The 19,152-nt window shown below is 46.4% G+C and overlaps 1 pseudogene; it reads left to right on the top strand.

Annotated features, from left to right (window-relative positions):
- LOC135551356 (syndetin-like) overlaps positions 1-19,152 on the top strand; it is a 232,573-nt pseudogene that overhangs the window by 38,520 nt on the left and 174,901 nt on the right.

The raw sequence follows: 19,152 nt of genomic DNA on the forward strand, positions 1-19,152 counted from the left end.
GTTTCTCCACGCATCGCGCCGACAGAAACAAACACCTTTCTGGTAAGAAGAGGGGTTGGGGCGTATGCCTTATGGCTAACAAGGCATGGTGCGATGAAAGAAACATACAGGAACTCAAATCCTTCTGTTCACCTGATTTAGAATTCCTCACAATCAAATGTAGACCGCATTATCTACCAAGAGAATTCTCTTCGATTATAATCACAGCCGTATATATCCCCCCCAAGCAGACACATCGATGGCTCTGAACAAACTTAATTTAACTCTTTGCAAACTGGAAACCATTTATCCGGAGGCTGCATTCATTGTTGCTGGGGATTTTAACAAGGCTAATCTGAAAACAAGACTCCCTAAATTTTATCAGCATATCGATTGCGCAACCAGGGGTGGAAAAACCTTGGATCACTGTTACTCTAACTTCCGCGACGCATATAAGGCCCTGCCCCGCCCCCCTTTCGGAAAAGCTGACCACGACTCCATTTTGCTGATACCTGCCTACAGACAAAAACTAAAACAAGAAGCTCCCACGCTGAGGTCTGTCCAACGCTGTTCCGACCAAGCTGACTCCACACTCCAAGACTGCTTCCATCACGTGGACTGGGACATATTTCGTATTGCGTCAGATAACAACATTGACGAATACGCTGATTCGGTGTGCGAGTTCATTAGAACGTGCGTTGAAGATGTTGTTCCCATAGCAACGATTAAAACATTCCCTAACCAGAAACCGTGGATTGATGGCAGCATTCGCGTGAAACTGAAAGCGCGAACCACTGCTTTTAATCAGGGCAAGGTGTCTGGTAACACGACTGAATACAAACAGTGCAGCTATTCCCTCCGTAAGGCTATTAAACAAGCTAAGCGTCAGTACAGAGACAAAGTAGAATCTCAATTCAACGGCTCAGACACAAGAGGCATGTGGCAGGGTCTACAGTCAATCACGGACTACAGGAAGAAATCCAGCCCAGTCACGGACCAGGATGTCTTGCTCCCAGGCAGACTAAATAACTTTTTTGCCCGCTTTGAGGACAATACAGTGCCACTGACACGGCCTGCAACGGAAACATGCGGTCTCTCCTTCACTGCAGCCGAGGTGAGTAAAACATTTAAACGTGTTAACCCTCGCAAGGCTGCAGGCCCAGAGGGCATCCCCAGCTGCGCCCTCAGAGCATGCGCAGACCAGCTGGCTGGTGTGTTTACGGACATATTCAATCAATCCCTATACCAGTCTGCTGTTCCCACATGCTTCAAGAGGGCCACCATTGTTCCTGTTCCCAAGAAAGCTAAGGTAACTGAGCTAAACGACTACCGCCCCGTAGCACTCACTTCCGTCATCATGAAGTGCTTTGAGAGACTAGTCAAGAACCATATCACCTCCACCCTACCTGACACCCTAGACCCACTCCAATTTGCTTACCGCCCAAATAGGTCCACAGACGATGCAATCTCAACCACACTGCACACTGCCCTAACCCATCTGGACAAGAGGAATACCTATGTGAGAATGCTGTTCATCGACTACAGCTTGGCATTCAACACCATAGTACCCTCCAAGCTCGTCATGAAGCTTGAGACCCTGGGTCTCGACCCCGCCCTGTGCAACTGGGTACTGGACTTCCTGACGGGCCGCCCCCAGGTGGTGCGGGTAGGTAACCACATCTCCTCCCCGCTGATCCTCAACACTGGGGCCCCACAAGGGTGCGTTCTGAGCCCTCTCCTGTACTCCCTGTACACCCACGACTGCGTGGCCACGCACGCCTCCAACTCAATCATCAAGTTTGCGGACGACACAACAGTGGTAGGCTTGATTACCAACAACGACGAGACGGCCTACAGGGAGGAGGTGAGGGGCCTCGGAGTGTGGTGTCAGGAAAATAACCTCACACTCAATGTCAACAAAAACTAAGGAGATGATTGTGGACTTCAGGAAACAGCAGAGGGAACACCCCCCTATCCACATCGATGGAACATTAGTGGAGAGAGTAGCAAGTTTTAAGTTCCTCGGCATACACATCACAGACAAACTGAATTGGTCCACTCACACAGAGAGCATCGTGAAGAAGGCGCAGCAGCGCCTCTTCAACCTCGGGAGGCTGAAGAAATTCGGCTTGTCACCAAAAGCACTCACAAACTTCTACAGATGCACAATCGAGAGCATCCTGGCGGGCTGTATCACCACCTGGTACGGCAACTGCTCCGCCCTCAACCGTAAGGCTCTCCAGAGGGTAGTGAGGTCTGCACAACGCATCACCGGGGGCAAACTACCTGCCCTCCAGGACACCTACACCACCCGATGTTACAGGAAGGCCATAAAGATCATCAAGGACATCAACCACCCGAGCCACTGCCTGTTCACCCCGCTATCATCCAGAAGGCGAAGTCAGTACAGGTGCATCAAAGCTGGGACCGAGAGACTGAAAAACAGCTTCTATCTCAAGGCCATCAGACTGTTAAACAGCCACCACTAACATTGAGTGGCTGCTGCTAACACACTGACACTGACTCAACTCCAGCCACTTTAATAATGGGAATTGATGGGAAATGATGTAAATATATCACTAGCCACTTTAAACAATGCTACCTTATATAATGTTACTTACCCAACATTATTCATCTCATATGCATACGTATATACTGTACTCTATATCATCGACTGCATCCTTATGTAATACATGTATCACTAGCCACTTTAACTATGCCACTTTGTTAACATACTCATCTCATATGTACATACTGTACTCGATACCATCTACTGTATCTTGCCTATGCTGCTCTGTACCATCACTCATTCATATATCCTTATGTACATATTCTTTATCCCCTTACACTGTGTATAAGACAATAGTTTAGGAATTGTTAGTTAGATTACTTGTTGGTTATTACTGCATTGTCGGAACTAGAAGCACAAGCATTTCGCTACACTCGCATTAACATCTGCTAACCATGTGTATGTGACAATAAAATTTGATTTGATCTTGATTTGATTTATTCCTCTCTCTCCTCTATCCCTCTCTCTCCTCTATCCCTCTCTCTCCTCTATCCCTCTCTCTCCTCTATCCCTCTCAACTCTATCTCTCTCTCTCCGTTATCCCTCTGTCCTCTATCCCTCTCTCCTCTATCTCTCTCTCTCCTCTATCTCTTTCTCTCCTCTATCCCTCTCTCTCCTCTCCCCCTCTCTCTCTGTCTCTCTGTCTGTCTCTGTTTCTGTCTCTCTCTCTCTCTCTCTCTCTCTCTCTCTCTCTCTCTCTCTGTGTGGATCAGGAGTGATGAGTCATACCTGGGTTAATATTATTCTCCCCATGCTGAGGGAAGTGTCTTGTAGTTTTACACTGTCTTCTCCCCCCACTACCAACACGGAATCACAGATCTGTAATCCCTAGTAAAGCTTTTCCATTATCACTAGTAAAGCTCCCCACCCAACTGTCTGCAAGATGGTATATTTGTTTTAAATGCTTTACTCAGGGGGCTGTCAGTGTCTGGACTAAATGCTTTGTTCATGGGACTGTCAGTGTCTGGACTAAATGCTTTGTTCATGGGACTGTCAGTGTCTGGACTAAATGCTTTGTTCAGGGGACTGTCAGTGTCTGGACTAAATGCTTTATTCAGGGGACTAAATGCTTTATTCAGGGGACTGTCAGTGTCTGGACTAAATGCTTTGTTCAGGGGACTGTCAGTGTCTGGACTAAATGCTTTGTTCGGGGGACTGTCAGTGTCTGGACTAAATTATTTGTTCAGGGGACTGTCAGTGTCTGGACTAAATGCTTTACTCAGGGGACTGTCAGTGTCTGGACTAAATGCTTTGTTCGGGGGACTGTCAGTGTCTGGACTAAATGCTTTGTTCAGGGGACTGTCAGTGTCTGGACTAAATGCTTTGTTCAGGGGACTGTCAGTGTCTGGACTAAATGCTTTGTTCAGGGGACTGTCAGTGTCTCGACTAAATGCGCAGCAGGAAATGCAATCTTGTAGTGTATTCAAGGTTTTAAGTATTGTAACATTTGTCACTTTGATTTGCTGTAACAAAAAATGTATCAACCTCTACAAAAATGAAATATTATCCACATAGTGATTTGACATGTCTTGTTGCTGTGGGATTCTTTTCTGTGTGTCAGTCTGACTCAGTAACTGTGTGAAGGATGAAGTGAAGACCACCCCGCAGTGCTCTCTGGAGCGACATGCCTTCCTGGGACACAGATAGCAACACTGGGAAAGAATTCCTGTTGGCCAATCAAATGTCTATTTACCAACTCATCAAAACAATACACTGTATAATGGTGGTGATGAATGAAAGAGGTTAGTTAGAGAAGCCATAAAGAGATTGTCTACCAATTCCCATGCCATGTGTATTTCTTCCATTTACAGAGCTACTCATGTGGAAAACAAAAACATGATGACATGATGATCAGTGTCTCTGTATGATTGACAGCCCTCAGCCATGAGGCGAGAGTGGCCCTTAGCTTCAGAGACTGAGTCGTCTGCAGATCATCAGCTTTTTAGAGTAGGCTATCCATGATCACAATGGTTGTGCTCTCCATAATGATAAACACCTTCTTCAAAGGCAGGGCAGTGATATTGAGTAGTGAGAATAGTGCCGGCTCTGAAACTCAAGGACCTATTGTTGGCCTGGCTCAAGGCCCTTTCACTCTTTGTGTGGGTAATTGCACGTACGCATGCATGCCCACACACACACACACACACACACACACATCACACACACTTTTGTATTTTGTGTCCCGCTCCCTTATCTATGCACACAGAACATTGGTGACTTTAGGGCTTCAAAGCTGAAAGGGTCTCATCATAGCGAGGCCGTGTTCAGTTTGACTGAATTTTCCTTCGGGTGAACAAGCTGCTCTCTGCTCCTCTCTGTGTGGCTCAGCCTTGTGTGCCACCATTAGCTTAATGAGTCTAGGTTCGCGTCCCAAATGACACCCTATTCCCTATATAGTGCAAATGTGCTCTCGTCAAAAGTAGTGCACTATATAGGGAATAGGGTGCCATTTGGGACACTGCTGAGCAATACTGTTTACACCTTGTCTTTACGAGTATTTTTGTTTGCATTTATTTACTTGCATTATTTCATTTGTCTACTGGACTCATCTGTCGGGTACCTGGTACATTCAGAAGTACTTGTTAGCGAGTGGTTGTGTTTCCATGTTTGCTTCCCAAATGCACACTATTCACTATATAGTGCACCTCTTTTGAACAGAGTATAGGGCTCTGGTGGAGTGTGCTATGTAGTGAATAGGGGGTGATTTGGGGAACATCCCGTGCAGTTCTTAATCACTTAGAACTGCCTCCAGTTCAGCGGTAAAGACGCCGTTAACCTGCTGATTGGCCAATCTACAGATTTTTTAACATTCCTCTCTGTGCTATTTGGTTGACGTTGATTAATGATCAGACACTGAGTGAGAAACCAATCACAGAGGAAAAATAAAGCTCTTTATTTAGCACAGTATTTCAAGGAAAATAAGGGCCAGATTTGTCTCTGGGGTTGGTTTAGTTTTTTGATAAAGGGCCGAGGAGCAAACACTTAATGAATGTAGTTTGGGCTACATCTCAGATGGAACCCTTTGACTGTGCTGGTGTTCATGCCATGTCACAACACTATCCATCCCCTGTAATAATCTGTTTCCCTGTGCCTCTCTCCATAGACAGCCATGGACCAAGTCCACATGCACTTCAGCCAGGCCATCCACAACACTGTGTTCCAGGTGGTTCTGGGATACGTGGAGCTCTGCGTAGGCAACACCGACACAAGTTCCAGAAGATGCAGTACAGGGACCTCTGCACGGTAAGGATGCTAGCTAGCTACCTCCTCCTATCATCTTGGTTGGCAATGCCAACTAAGACTTTACCTAGGATTTGTCTTAGCACGGCCAACCAAGGCCTTACCTAGGATTTGTGTCTTCTTAGTTCTTCTTCTTATGTTATGTGCAGGGCCAGGTTTTTTTAGCACCATTGTGACTACCTGGCCTGGTAAAACTTTGGGTCCTGGTATCAGGCTATGATTGGGGCCAGAGTTGTTCCTGGTCAGGTCCCATTACCACAAAGAAAGGATTTCCTTGTTTGAAGTTCAGGTGACCAAGGAAAAACATCAGCCACTATTATGTAATATCTAGGTGACGATTTAATACTGTATCTTTAATAAGTTACCAGTCTGGTGCAGTAAACAAACATAGCGTCAATCTGTGGTGGAGAACAGCTTTGGACAGACTTGGAAAAGATCTTATAAGCTTGGCTAGATGCCCACTAAGGGAATTACCATATATTGTGTTGTTTATTAAAGAGCTAAAATAAAGGATTTAGGTCACACCAGTAGAAATCCCTGCTCCTCCCTTGATTTGATAAACACTCAGACACACCACTCCGAGCGCTCATATAGTACTCTAACCAAGCAGAAAATGTCCCTCCTCTCTGAGGTAGAGAGGGATGGAGAGAATGAGACACGTTCATTTTCTCAGTCCGGCGTTCTCAATCATAGAGATAAATTATCGTATTTAAGTGGACGAGAAATGGTCTCTTTTGAAAAGCAGCTGTTGAGTAGTGGTGGTCTTATTTGACCAAATGCGCTCTGTCGCTCGCTCTCTCTCTCTCTCTCTTGCTCACTCTCTCTCTCTGCCCAGAGCTTTGGTTGGGTCCAGACACCCAAATCACATTTGCATGCTCATATAAAGCACCTGCAATCAGCAGGGCCATGCATCACAATTCCACAGAGTGAGTTGTCTTCTCTTCCTGAGCCTTTTATTACCTTGCTGACACAGCTGAGTGGGGGAATCAAACGCTGTAAATCCCCCCTGTGTTGTTGTTTCTACCTTAACCACTAGATGGTGGAGCAGCTGTGGTTTGTATGAGATCTGGGACTCCTATGGGGAGAATCACCAGAAACGTGGGTTGGAGGCTTTAATCAAGACAGGTTGAAGGACGACGGCATCTTCTTGACTCTGTGCTTTAGAGTCTGGATTTATTAAAGGTGTTTCTGAGGATAGGAAGATCCCAATATCAGTCCCTTCCGTGGCAGAAAACTAGTTATGCTTCTAGTTCAATATTCTTTAACTACCCACAAGTCTTAAACTGTCCTCAAATCTACATGGAGCACAGTACATAGTTTAAGTTTGCCTCACCAAGTACTGAAGCAGAGCTTCTAGATTTAAGTAGAAATGACTTTCACTCTCCCTCCTCACTGGGTGGGTTAGGGAGAGGGATTCATTCCTCTTGCGATGAGCAATCCCATATCCGGGAGCGGAATCATAGCCTCTAACGCATTAGCATAACGCAGCGGAAATAAACACCCCTCGAAACTTTTCCTATTCATGAAAATCGCAAATGAAATGAAATAAATATATTCAAACACAAGCTTAGCCTTTTGTTAACAACACTGTCATCTCAGATTTTCAAAATATGCGTTACAGCCAACGCTAGACAAACATTTGTGTAAGTATATCATGGCAAAATGCTATACTAGGCTCTGCTGGCAGCAGGCAACATTTTCACGAAAATAAGAAAAGCAACCAAATTAAATCATTTACCTTTGAAGAACTTCAAATGCTTCCACTCAGGAGACTCACAGTTAGATAGCAAATGTTCCTTTTTTCCAAAAATATTATTTTTGTAGGCGAAATAGCTCCGTTTCTTCATCATGCTTGGCTGAGAAATCAACCGGAAAATGCTGCAACTATTTTATTTATTTATTTTAAATTTTTATTTCACCTTTATTTAACCAGGTAGGCTAGTTGAGAACAAGTTCTCATTTGCAACTGCGACCTGGCCGATAAAGCATAGCAGTGTGAACAGACAACACAGAGTTACACATGGAGTAAACAATAAACAAGTCAATAACACAGTAGGAAAAAAAAGAGTCTATATACATTGTGTGCAAAAGGCATGAGGAGGTAGGCAAATAATTACAAATTTGCAGATTAACACTGGAGTGATAAATGATCAGATGGTCATATACAGGTAGAGATATGCTGCTCAGATAGCAGATGTTTGAAGTTGGTGAGGGAGATAAAATTCTCCAACTTCAGCGATTTTTGCAATTCGTTCCAGTCACAGGCAGCAGAGAACTGGAACGAAAGGCGGCCAAATGAGGTGTTGGCTTTAGGGATGATCAGTGAGATACACCTGCTGGAGCGCGTGCTACGGGTGGGTGTTGCCACCGTGACCAGTGAACTGAGATAAGGCGGAGCTTTACCTAGCATGGACTTGTAAATGACCTGGAACCAGTGGGTCTGGCGACGAATATGTAGCGAGGGCCAGCCGACTAGAGCATACAAGTCGCAGTGGTGGGTGGTATAAGGTGCTTTAGTGACAAAACGGATGGCACTGTGATGAACTGCATCCAGTTTGCTGAGGAGAGTGTTGGAAGCTATTTTGTAGATGACGTCGCCGAAGTCGAGGATCGGTAGGACAGTCAGTTTTACTAGGGTAAGTTTGGCGGCGTGAGTGAAGGAAGCATTGTTGCGGAATAGAAAGCCGACTCTTGATTTGATTTTCGATTGGAGATGTTTGATATGAGTCTGGAAGGAGAGTTTACAGTCTAGCCAGACACCTAGGTACTTATAGATGTCCACATATTCAAGGTCGAAACCATCCAGGGTGGTGATACTAGTCAGGCGTGCGGGTGCAGGCAGCGAACGGTTGAAAAGCATGCATTTGGTTTTACTAGCGTTTAAGAGCAGTTGGAGGCCACGGAAGGAGCGTTGTATGGCATTGAAGCTTGTTTGGAGGTTAGATAGCACAGTGTCCAAGGACGGGCCGGAAGTATATGGAATGGTGTCGTCTGCGTAGAGGTGGATCAGGGAATCGCCTGCAGCAAGAGCAACATCATTGATATATACAGAGAAAAGTTGGCCGAGGTTGGAGTAGCCAGGCGGAAGGCATGGCCAGCCATTGAGAAATGCTTGTTGAAGTTTTCGATAATCATGGATTTATCGGTGGTGACCGTGTTACCTAGCCTCAGTGCAGTGGGCAGCTGGGAGGAGGTGCTCTTGTTCTCCATGGACTTCACAGTGGCCCAGAACTTTTTGGAGTTGGAGCTACAGGATGCAAATTTCTGCCTGAAGAAGCTGGCCTTAGCTTTCCTGACTGACTGCGTGTATTGGTTCCTGACTTCCCTGAACAGTTGCATATCGCGGGGACTATTCGATGCTATTGCAGTCCGCCACAGGATGTTTTTGTGCTGGTCGAGGGCAGTCAGGTCTGGAGTGAACCAAGGGCTATATCTGTTCTTAGTTCTGCATTTTTTGAACAGCTTATCTAAAATGGTGAGGAAGTTGCTTTTAAAGAATGACCAGGCATCCTCAACAGTTGGGATGAGGTCAATGTCCATCCAGGATACCCGGGCCAGGTCGATTAGAAAGGCCTGCTCACAGAAGTGTTTTAGGGAGCGTTTGACAGTGATGAGGGGTGGTCGTTTGACTGCGGCTCCGTAGCTGATACAGGCAATGAGGCAGTGATCGCTGAGATCCTGGTTGAAGACGGCAGAGGTGTATTTGGAGGGCCAGTTGGTCAAGATGACGTCTATGAGGGTGCCCTTGTTTACAGATTTAGGGTTGTATCTGGTGGGTTCCTTGATGATTTGTGTGAGATTGAGGGCATCTAGCTTAGATTGTAGGACTGCCGGGGTGTTAAGCATATCCCAGTTTAGGTCACCTAACAGAACAAACTCTGAAGCTAGATGGGGGGCGATCAATTCACAAGTGGTGTCCAGGTTACAGCTGGGAGCTGAGGGGGGTCGGTAGCAGGCGGCAACAGTGAGAGACTTATTTCTGGAGAGAGTCATTTTTAAGATTAGTAGTTCGAACTGTTTGGGTATGGACCTGGAAAGTATGACATTACTTTGCAGGCTATCTCTGCAGTAGACTGCAACTCCTCCCCCTTTGGCAGTTCTATCTTGATGGAAAATGTTATAGTTTGGTATGGAAATCTCAGAATTTTTGGTGGCCTTCCTGAGCCAGGATTCAGACACGGCAAGGACATCAGGGTTAGCAGAGTGTGCTAAAGCGGTGAGTAAAGCAAACTTAGGGAGGAGGCTTCTGATGTTGACATGCATGAAACCAAGGCTTTTTTGATCACAGAAGTCAACAAATGAGGGTGCCTGGGGGCATGCAGGGCCTGGGTTTACCTCCACATCACCCGCGGAACAGAGGAGGAGTAGTATGAGGGTGCGGCTAAAGGCCATCAAAACTGGTCGCCTAGAGCGTTGGGGACAAAGAATAAAAGGAGCAGATTTCTGGGCATGGTAGAATATATTCAGGGCATAATGCGCAAACAGGGGTATGGTGGGGTGCGGGTACAGCGGAGGTAAGCCCAGGCACTGGGTGATGATGAGAGAGATGGTACCTCTGCACATGCTGGTTGTAATGAGTGAGGTCACCGCATGTGTGGGAGGTGGAACAAAGGGGGTATCAGGGGTATGAAGTGAGTGGTTGGGCTGGCTGGGGACGCGGCGATTCAGACAGTTAGCAGGCCTGTGCTAACAAGCTAACAGTTAGTAGGCCGGGGCTAAACAAGCTAGCAGTTAGCAGACAGGGGCTGAGCAAGCTAGCAGTTAGCAGGCCGAATTAGCAAGCAGATAGCAAGGGGTTGAGTCTGTTTATGCCTCTTCATGCGGTGACATCAATAGACCGGTCGTGGGTCCTGATATTGTAGCCCAGGAGTATGCTTCAGTGGTAGCACAGGAGCTCTGGCCGGGCTAGCTTCAAGCTAAGTCGATGGAAACGCTAGCCAGGAGTAATCATTCGGGGTTGCGGTTAGCTAGTTAGCTTGTTGTGAAGATCCAGATGAGAATGTTCCGTTTGCGGTGGGAATCCGGGGATAAAAATAATAAAAAATAATAGGTCCGTTATGCTCTGGTTAGAGTCGCGTTGTTCGAACTGGTGAGAGCTTTCCGAGCTAAAGGTTCAGCTGATGACCGGTTAGCTGAAGACCGCTAGCAATGGTTTGCTGACTGATAGCTAGGTAGTTAGCTGGCTAGCTTCAGTTGAGGGGTTCCGGATCCGAAGTTAATATAAATACTTTAGAAAATAAAGCAGATCCACGCTACATTGGGTGAGGCGGGTTGCAGGAGAGTATGTAGATGTTGAGGTTTTGCAAAATGTTTTAAAAGATATGCGAAGAAAAATATGTAAAAAAAACAATATATACAAGGGACACGACACGACAAGATGTCTGACTGCTACGCCATCTTGGAAATGACTATAACGCCAAAATCTTTTCAAAATTAGCTCCATAATATCGACAGAAACACGGCAAACGTTGTTTAGGATCCATCCTCAAGGTGTTTTTAACATATATATTTGATAATATATCTGTCGAGGCAATTGGTTTCTCATATGAAGCGGTTGGAAAAATGGCTACCTCAGTATTTTACGCGAGATTTTCTGCGGGAGACACCATGTGACCACATGCTATATATGGTCCCTTACGGCCATTCTTCACTGGACATGCCTAAAAAGACATCACAATTCTGTAGACACCTTGGAGAATACGTGGAAAACGTAAGCTCATTCGTAGCTCATTCACAGCCATATAAGGAGTCATTGGCATGAGGCGGTTTTAAAAAATGCGGCACTTCCTGGTTGGATTTTTATCTGGGTTTCGCCTGTAACATCAGTTCTGTGGCACTCGCAGACAATATCTTTGCAGTTTTGGAAACGTCAGAGTGTTTTCTTTCCAAAGCTGTCAATTATATGCATAGTCGAGCATCTTTTCGTGACAAAATATCTTGTTTAAAACGGGAACATTTTTCATCCCAAAATTTTAATAGCGCCCCCTAATGCATAACTGGTTTTAATTATTGGTACCTGTGGGATCTAAATGTTTGGGGATTCTGTATAGGGAGGGAGAGAAGCTGTATTATTAGCTAAGGGGGAAGCTAGAAGGGGATTGAGTAACGAAGGCTTCGCCACATGCCGCTGAGGCATTGAGCTGTAACAGGCCGCTGAGGCATTGAGCTGTAACAGGCCGCTGAGGCATTGAGCTGTAACAGGCCGCTGAGGCATTGAGCTGTAACAGGCCGCTGAGGCATTGAGCTGTAACAGGCCGCTGAGCCATTGAGCTGTAACAGGCCGCTGAGGCATTGAGCTGTAACAGGCCACTGAGGCATTGAGCTGTAACAGGCCACTGAGGCATTGAGCTGTAACAGGCCGCTGAGGCATTGAGCTGTAACAGGCCGCTGAGGCATTGAGCTGTAACAGGCCGCTGAGCCATTGAGCTGTAACAGGCCGCTGAGCCATTGAGCTGTAACAGGCCGCTGAGCCATTGAGCTGTAACAGGCCGCTGAGGCATTGAGCTGTAACAGGCCGCTGATGCATTGAGCTGTAACAGGCCGCTGAGGCATTGAGCTGTAACAGCCGCTGAGCCATTGAGCTGTAACAGGCCGCTGAGGCATTGAGCTGTAACAGGCCGCTGAGGCATTGAGCTGTAACAGGCCGCTGAGGCATTGAGCTGTAACAGGCCGCTGAGGCATTGAGCTGTAACAGGCCGCTGAGGCATTGAGCTGTAACAGGCCGCTGAGGCATTGAGCTGTAACAGGCCGCTGAGGCATTGAGCTGTAACAGGCCGCTGAGCCATTGAGCTGTAACAGGACGCTGAGGCATTGAGCTGTAACAGGCCGCTGAGCCATTGAGCTGTAACAGGCCGCTGAGGCATTGAGCTGTAACAGGCCGCTGAGGCATTGAGCTGTAACAGGCCGCTGAGGCATTGAGCTGTAACAGGCCGCTGAGGCATTGAGCTGTAACAGGACGCTGAGGCATTGAGCTGTAACAGGCCGCTGAGGCATTGAGCTGTAACAGGCCGCTGAGCCATTGAGCTGTAACAGGCCGCTGAGGCATTGAACTGTAACAGGCCGCTGAGCCATTAAGCTGTAACAGGCCATTGAGCTGTAACAGGCCGCTGAGGCATTGCGCTGTAACAGGCCGCTGAGGCATTAAGCTGTAACAGGCCCCTGAGGCATTGAGCTGTAACAGGCCGCTGAGGCATTAAGCTGTAACAGGCCATTGAGCTGTAACAGCAATTGAGCTGTAACAGGCCATTGAGCTGTAACAGGCCGCTGAGGCATTGAGCTGTAACAGGCCATTGAGCTGTAACAGGCCGCTGAGGCATTAAGCTGTAACAGGCCATTGAGCCATTGAGCTGTAACAGGCCCCTGAGGCATTGAGCTGTAACAGGCCATTGAGCTGTAACAGGCCGCTGAGCCTCCAACCTCTCTTTAACCTGTGCGCAGTCAGTCTGCAGCTTCGCCTGGGCGATTTCTGCGACTCCCCGAATCGTCCTCCCCTACTTTGGATTGATGGGGCGTGTCATGTTAGCATTGGGCTGCGCGATGGATTGGACTCCAAACAAGTAGAGCTATGCTAGCCTCGCATATGTTTATCACTGTGAAGCTCGAACCTAACAAAGACAGATTGTGGACAGGCTGTTCCGTTGATGACACATGAGACTAGATAGGGTGCTCTTTCTCTCCATGGCTCCACACTCAGTGACTTGCAACAGGTTTTAAGGAAGATCAAATCTTTGTTATTACTTTGGCACCAGTTCCACTGGAAACTAAACAGAAAAGTTCTCTCTGTGTTTCTTTAAGAACAGGGGAGAATGGAGGAAAGCTGCTTTGTGAGAAATGTTTTTGTGATTTAATCTTCTGAGCATCAATATGGATGTGTGGGGGAATGAGATACATGTGTAGTACCTACACCGACCTGGGAAAGGCAGCAATACTCAACAAATCGTCTTGGAATAAGTCTTGAAACTTCAGAAGAGAGAAAGGTTGCTTGGGGATTTAGGGACACTCTCTTGTCTACCACTCACTCCCTCGAGACCTTCCCCTGAAGGGTACATCATAAAATATATACAGGATAGTATGTAAATTGCACTCTACTGTCCTGAACTTTGCAATGAGTCGTTGAAATTAAAATTCAAGGGGTACACAGAAAGGTCAAATCATATTGTGAATCATTATTGGTCCGCTTCCCTACTTCAGCCATCTTTCTTTCTCGCTCACTCTTTCACTGTCTGTCTGTCTGTCTGTCTGTCTGTCTGTCTGTCTGTCTGTCTGTCTGTCTGTCTGTCTTCCCCCCCTCTCCTGGACTCCCTGGTTGTGTCCCAAATGGCACCCTATTCACCTGCACTACGGTAATAGATGAAGATGTACAGATTACAGGCTTAGGCCTGGCTCGTAGTCGACGTTCCAATTCATCCCAAAGGTGTTTGATAGGGTTGAGGTCAAGGCTCTGTGCAGCCAGTCAAGTTCTTCCACACTGATCTTGGCAAACCAATTCTGTATGGATCTCGCTTTGTGCCTGGGGGGGATTGTCATGCTGAAACTGGAAAGGGCCTTCCCCAAACTGTTGCCACAAAGTTGGAAGCACAGAATCATCTAGAATGTCATTGTATGGTGTAGCGTTAACATTTCGTTAACACTTCACTGGAACTAAGGGGCCAAGCCCGAAGCATGAAAAACAGCCCCAGATCATTATTCCTCCTCCGCCAAACTTTACAGTTGCCACTATGCATTGGGGCAGGTAGCGTTCTCTTGGCATCCGCCAAACCCAGATGTGTCCGTCGGACTGCCAGATGATGAAGCGTCCACTGCTCCAGAGTCCAATGGTGGCGAGCTTTACACCACTCCAGCCGACGCTTGGCATTGCGCATGGTGACCATTTCATGAAGCTCCCGACAAACAGTTATTGTGCTGACGTTGTTTCCAGAGGCAGTTTGGAACTTGGTAGTGAGTGTTGCAACTGAGGACAGCACTTTAGCACTCTGCGGTCCCGTTCTGTGAACTTGTGTGGCCTACCACTTCGCGGCTGAGCCGTTGTTGCTCCTAGACGTTTCAACTTCACAATAACAGCACTTACAGATTTTATACACCTGTCATCAACAGGTTTGGCTGAAATAGCTGAATCCACTAATTTGAAGGGGTGTCCACATACTGTTGGTAATGTAGTGTACCTTCAGAGTTGAAAGGGTATCTTATGTTATGATAATGGGGTTTTTGAAAGATTTTTTATTGAACAGATAGTGGGGAAATATATAGAGAGAGGATCACAGTGGGTAAAGAGAGAGAGAGGATGACAGTGGAGACAGAGAGAGAGAGGATGACAGTGGATACCGAGAGAGAGAGGATGACAGTGGGGAAAGAGAGAGAGAGGATGTCAGTGGGGAAAGAGAGAGAGAGAGGATGACAGTGGAGACAGAGAGAGAGAGGATGACAGTGGAGACAGAGAGAGAGGATGACAGTGGAGACAGAGAGAGAGGATGACAGTGGATACCGAGAGAGAGAGGATGACAGTGGGGAAAGAGAGAGAGAGGATGTCAGTGGGGAAAGAGAGAGAGGATGACAGTGGGGAAAGAGAGAGAGAGAGGAAGTCAGTGGGGAAAGAGAGAGAGAGGATGACAGTTGGAGAGGGGTTGTATGAAAGGGCAGTAGGCTGGATTTAAACCTATACCTGCATTATCTCTTGACAAGCCAGGCCATATAAAGATAATATCTTCTTGATTACATCAACATTCTATCATCCCAAGGTTCACTCACTGATTACAATCAGTATCTCGATTGTGTAACAAATTAAATGGTCCATTGTTCATGTGACGGACTGTGAAACCATTAGTGGAGGTGAACCTTCCATGGTCTTTCAGCATTCAGATCAGCTTTCAAATGAGGCAACACAACATTATCAGCTCTCTATCTCTCTTTCTCCTCTGTCTCTGTCTCTTTCTCCTCTGTCTTTCTCTCTCCTCTGTCTTTCTCTCTCCCTCTCTCTCTCTCCTCTGTTTCTGTCTCTCTCTATCTGTATCTCCTCTGGCTCTCTCTCTCTCTCTCTGTCTCTGTCTCTCTCTCTCTGTCTCTCTCCTGTCTTTCTCTCTCTCTGTCTCTCTCTCTCTGTCTCTCTCTCCTCTCTCACCCTCTCTCTCTCTCTCTCCGCTGTCTCTCTCTCTCTCCTCTGTCTCTCTCTCCTCTGGCTCTCTCTCTCTCTCTCTCTCCTCTCTCTCCCTCTTTCTCTCTCCTCTGTCTCTCTCTCCTCTGTCTTTCTCTCTCTCTCTCTCTTTCTCTCTCCTCTGTCTCTCTCTCTCCTCTGTCTTTCTCTCTCTCTCTCTCTTTCTCTCTCCTCTGTCTCTCTCTCTCCTCTGTCTCTCTCTCCCCTCTACCTCCTCTCTCTGTCTCTCTCTCCTCTGTCTCTCTCTCCTCTGTCTCTCTCCTCTGTCTCTCTCTCTCTCTCTCTTTCTCTATCTCTCGGTCTCTCTCCTGTCTTTCTCTCTCTCTGTCTCTCTCTCTCTCTCCTCTGTCTCTCTCTCTTTCTGTCTCTCTCTCTCTATCTCTCTGTATCTCTCTCCTCTGTCTTTGTCTCTCTCACAGTTCAATTCAAAGGGCTTTATTGGCATGGTTGCCAAAGCATGTAAAACAGATAACCATAGATGTTTCAAAATAATAGAAACATTTCACGTTATATTAAGCTATGTACAGTGTTGTAACAATGTGCAAATAGTTCAAGTAAAAAGGGGAAATAAATATGGGTTGTATTTACAATGGTGTTTGTTCTTCACTGGTTGCCCTTTTCTTGTGGCAACAGGTCACACATCTTGCTGCTGTGATGGCACACTTCAATATTTCATCCAATAGATATGGGAGTTTATCAAAATTAGATTTGTTTTCAAATTCATTGTGGGTCTGTGTAATCCGAGGGAAATATGTGTCTCTAATAGTCATATATTGGGCAGGAGGTTAGGAAGTGCAGCTTGGTTTCCACCTCATTATGTGTTTAGTGTTCACATAGTCTGTGTTCTCAAGAGCCAGGTCTGCCTATGGCGGCCTCTCTCAATAGCAAAGCTATGCTCACCAGCTGCGATACAGGTCTGCCTATGGCGGCCTCTCTCAATAGCAAAGCTATGCTCACCAGCTGCGATACAGGTCTGCCCATGGCGGCCTCTCTCAATAGCAAAGCTATGCTCACCAGCTGCGATACAGGTCTGCCCATGGCGGCCTCTCTCAATAGCAAAGCTATGCTCACCAGCTGCGATACAGGTCTGCCTATGGCGGCCTCTCTCAATAGCAAAGCTATGCTCACCAGCTGCGATACAGGTCTGCCTATGGCGGCCTCTCTCAATAGCAAAGCTATGCTCACCAGCTGCGATACAGGTCTGCCTATGGCGGCCTCTCTCAATAGCAAAGCTATGCTCACCAGCTGCGATACAGGTCTGCCCATGGCGGCCTCTCTCAATAGCCAAGCTATGCTCACCAGCTGCGATACAAAAAGGTGTTTATCTTCTTGTATAACAGCATCAATAAACAATTCAACGCTGGGGACGTTTGTTGTGTTCTCTCATTTATATAAAGGAGGTCTGCTTTCATTTACATTGATGTTCCCAGATTTCCAGGCATGGACGCTCAAGTCTGGTTTTATTTCCCTCACTCTCACAGTCTCTCTCTCTATCTCTCACAGTCTTTCTCTCTATCTCTCACAGTCTATCTCTCTATCTCTCACAGTCTCTCTCTCTCTACCTCTCACAGTCTCTCTCTCTCTCTATCTCTCACAGTCTCTCTCTCTCTCTGTCCTGTGTTTTGTGCTTGCATCATTATTGAGTGAAATTGATACTTTCTCCAAACACATAACCCAGTATCTCCCTCCCTTCCAGCTGCGATAGAAAAAGGGTGTTTATCTTCTTGTATAACAGCATCAATAAACAACTCAATGCTGGGGCCATTTGTTGTGTTCTCTCATTTATAAAGGTCTGCTTTCAATTGCATCGATGATCCCAGATTTCCAGGCCTGGAAGCTCATTTCTTGCGTCTTGCTGTTTATATGCTGTTTCATATACTCTAATATTTAGTTTCTCTAAACTCAGTTTGTATTTATTTGTGCTTAAACTGAATGGAAGGTAGATTTTCAGCTAGCGGTCATTCATGTATCTCAGATTAAACAGACACTGTTGTTTGTGTCTTCCAAATTGTCCTTGGCATGGAGTTAATGAGGTGATTTATTCTAGCATGGTATGATGATTCACCCACTCTAGCTCGTAACAACGTTCACATCTCAAGCTGTCTAGGCACAATAGTGTTAACCAGGCTTTCAGTAATTAATAGTTCAATGTGCCAGATAGGTCTGCACTTCACTCATCACCACGGTAACACCAGATGAGTTTATCCAGTGCTCTGGCTGAGGAACATTTCCCATATGGTACAGCAGGGGACTTTGAATTCCTCATGACCGTTAGCTCTGTGAGAGATGCACCAATGATCACTGAGAGCAGAAGAGAGACGTGGGAGAAAGAGCGGCATTTGCTGATAAACACAGTGAAGTGTGAATTAAACCAATGAAAAGGAGACAGTTGCTCAGTCTGCATGGAGCCACCTACACTGTAATCAGTGGCACAAGCAGAGAAAGAGAAGCATTGTGAATGGTGGCTGAACATGAAAGCCCTCCATGCTGGAGCACTACCGCTGTGTCACGCTGCCACACATGGTCACCCGCTCTGAGCATCATACTCTATAAGGCCTTTCTGTAATGGTCAGTTGTGTGCCCTCCTTGCAAGTCATATAGCCAGGAATGACTGATGGTTTGTTTAAGACCATGGTACTATGATTTTTTTTGTACTCAGAGGAGTTGTCTTGGTAAATGACAGAAGTGTTTTTGTTTCAACAACAGGGCAGAACAGGGCAGCACAGCTAGCCAGTAAATGTACACAGAGAGCTAACATTAATAATATGCATGTACAGTCGTGACAAATATTAATTTTCACCAAGTCTGCTGCCTCCGTTTGTAAGATGGCAATTTGCATATACTCCAGAATGTTATGAAGAGTGAGCAGATGAATTGCAATTAATTGCAAAGTCCCTCTTTGCCATGCAAATGAACTGAATCCCCCCCCAAAAAAACATTTCCACTGCATTTCTGCCCTGCCACAAAAGGACCAGCTGACATCATGTCAGTGATTCTCTCGTTAACACAGGTGTGAGTGTTGACGAGGACAAGGCTAGAGATCCCTCTGTCATGCTGATTGAGTTTGAATAACAGACTGGAAGCTTCAAAAGGAGGGTGGTGCTTGGAATCATTGTTCGTCCTCTGTCGATCATGGTTACCTGCAAGGAAACACGTGCAGTCATCATTGCTTTGCACAAAAAGGGCTTCACAGGCAAGGATATTGCTGCCATTAAGA

This window comes from Oncorhynchus masou, chromosome 13 (assembly GCF_036934945.1).
Source record: "Oncorhynchus masou masou isolate Uvic2021 chromosome 13, UVic_Omas_1.1, whole genome shotgun sequence".
In the NCBI taxonomy this organism is placed as follows: domain Eukaryota; kingdom Metazoa; phylum Chordata; class Actinopteri; order Salmoniformes; family Salmonidae; genus Oncorhynchus; species Oncorhynchus masou.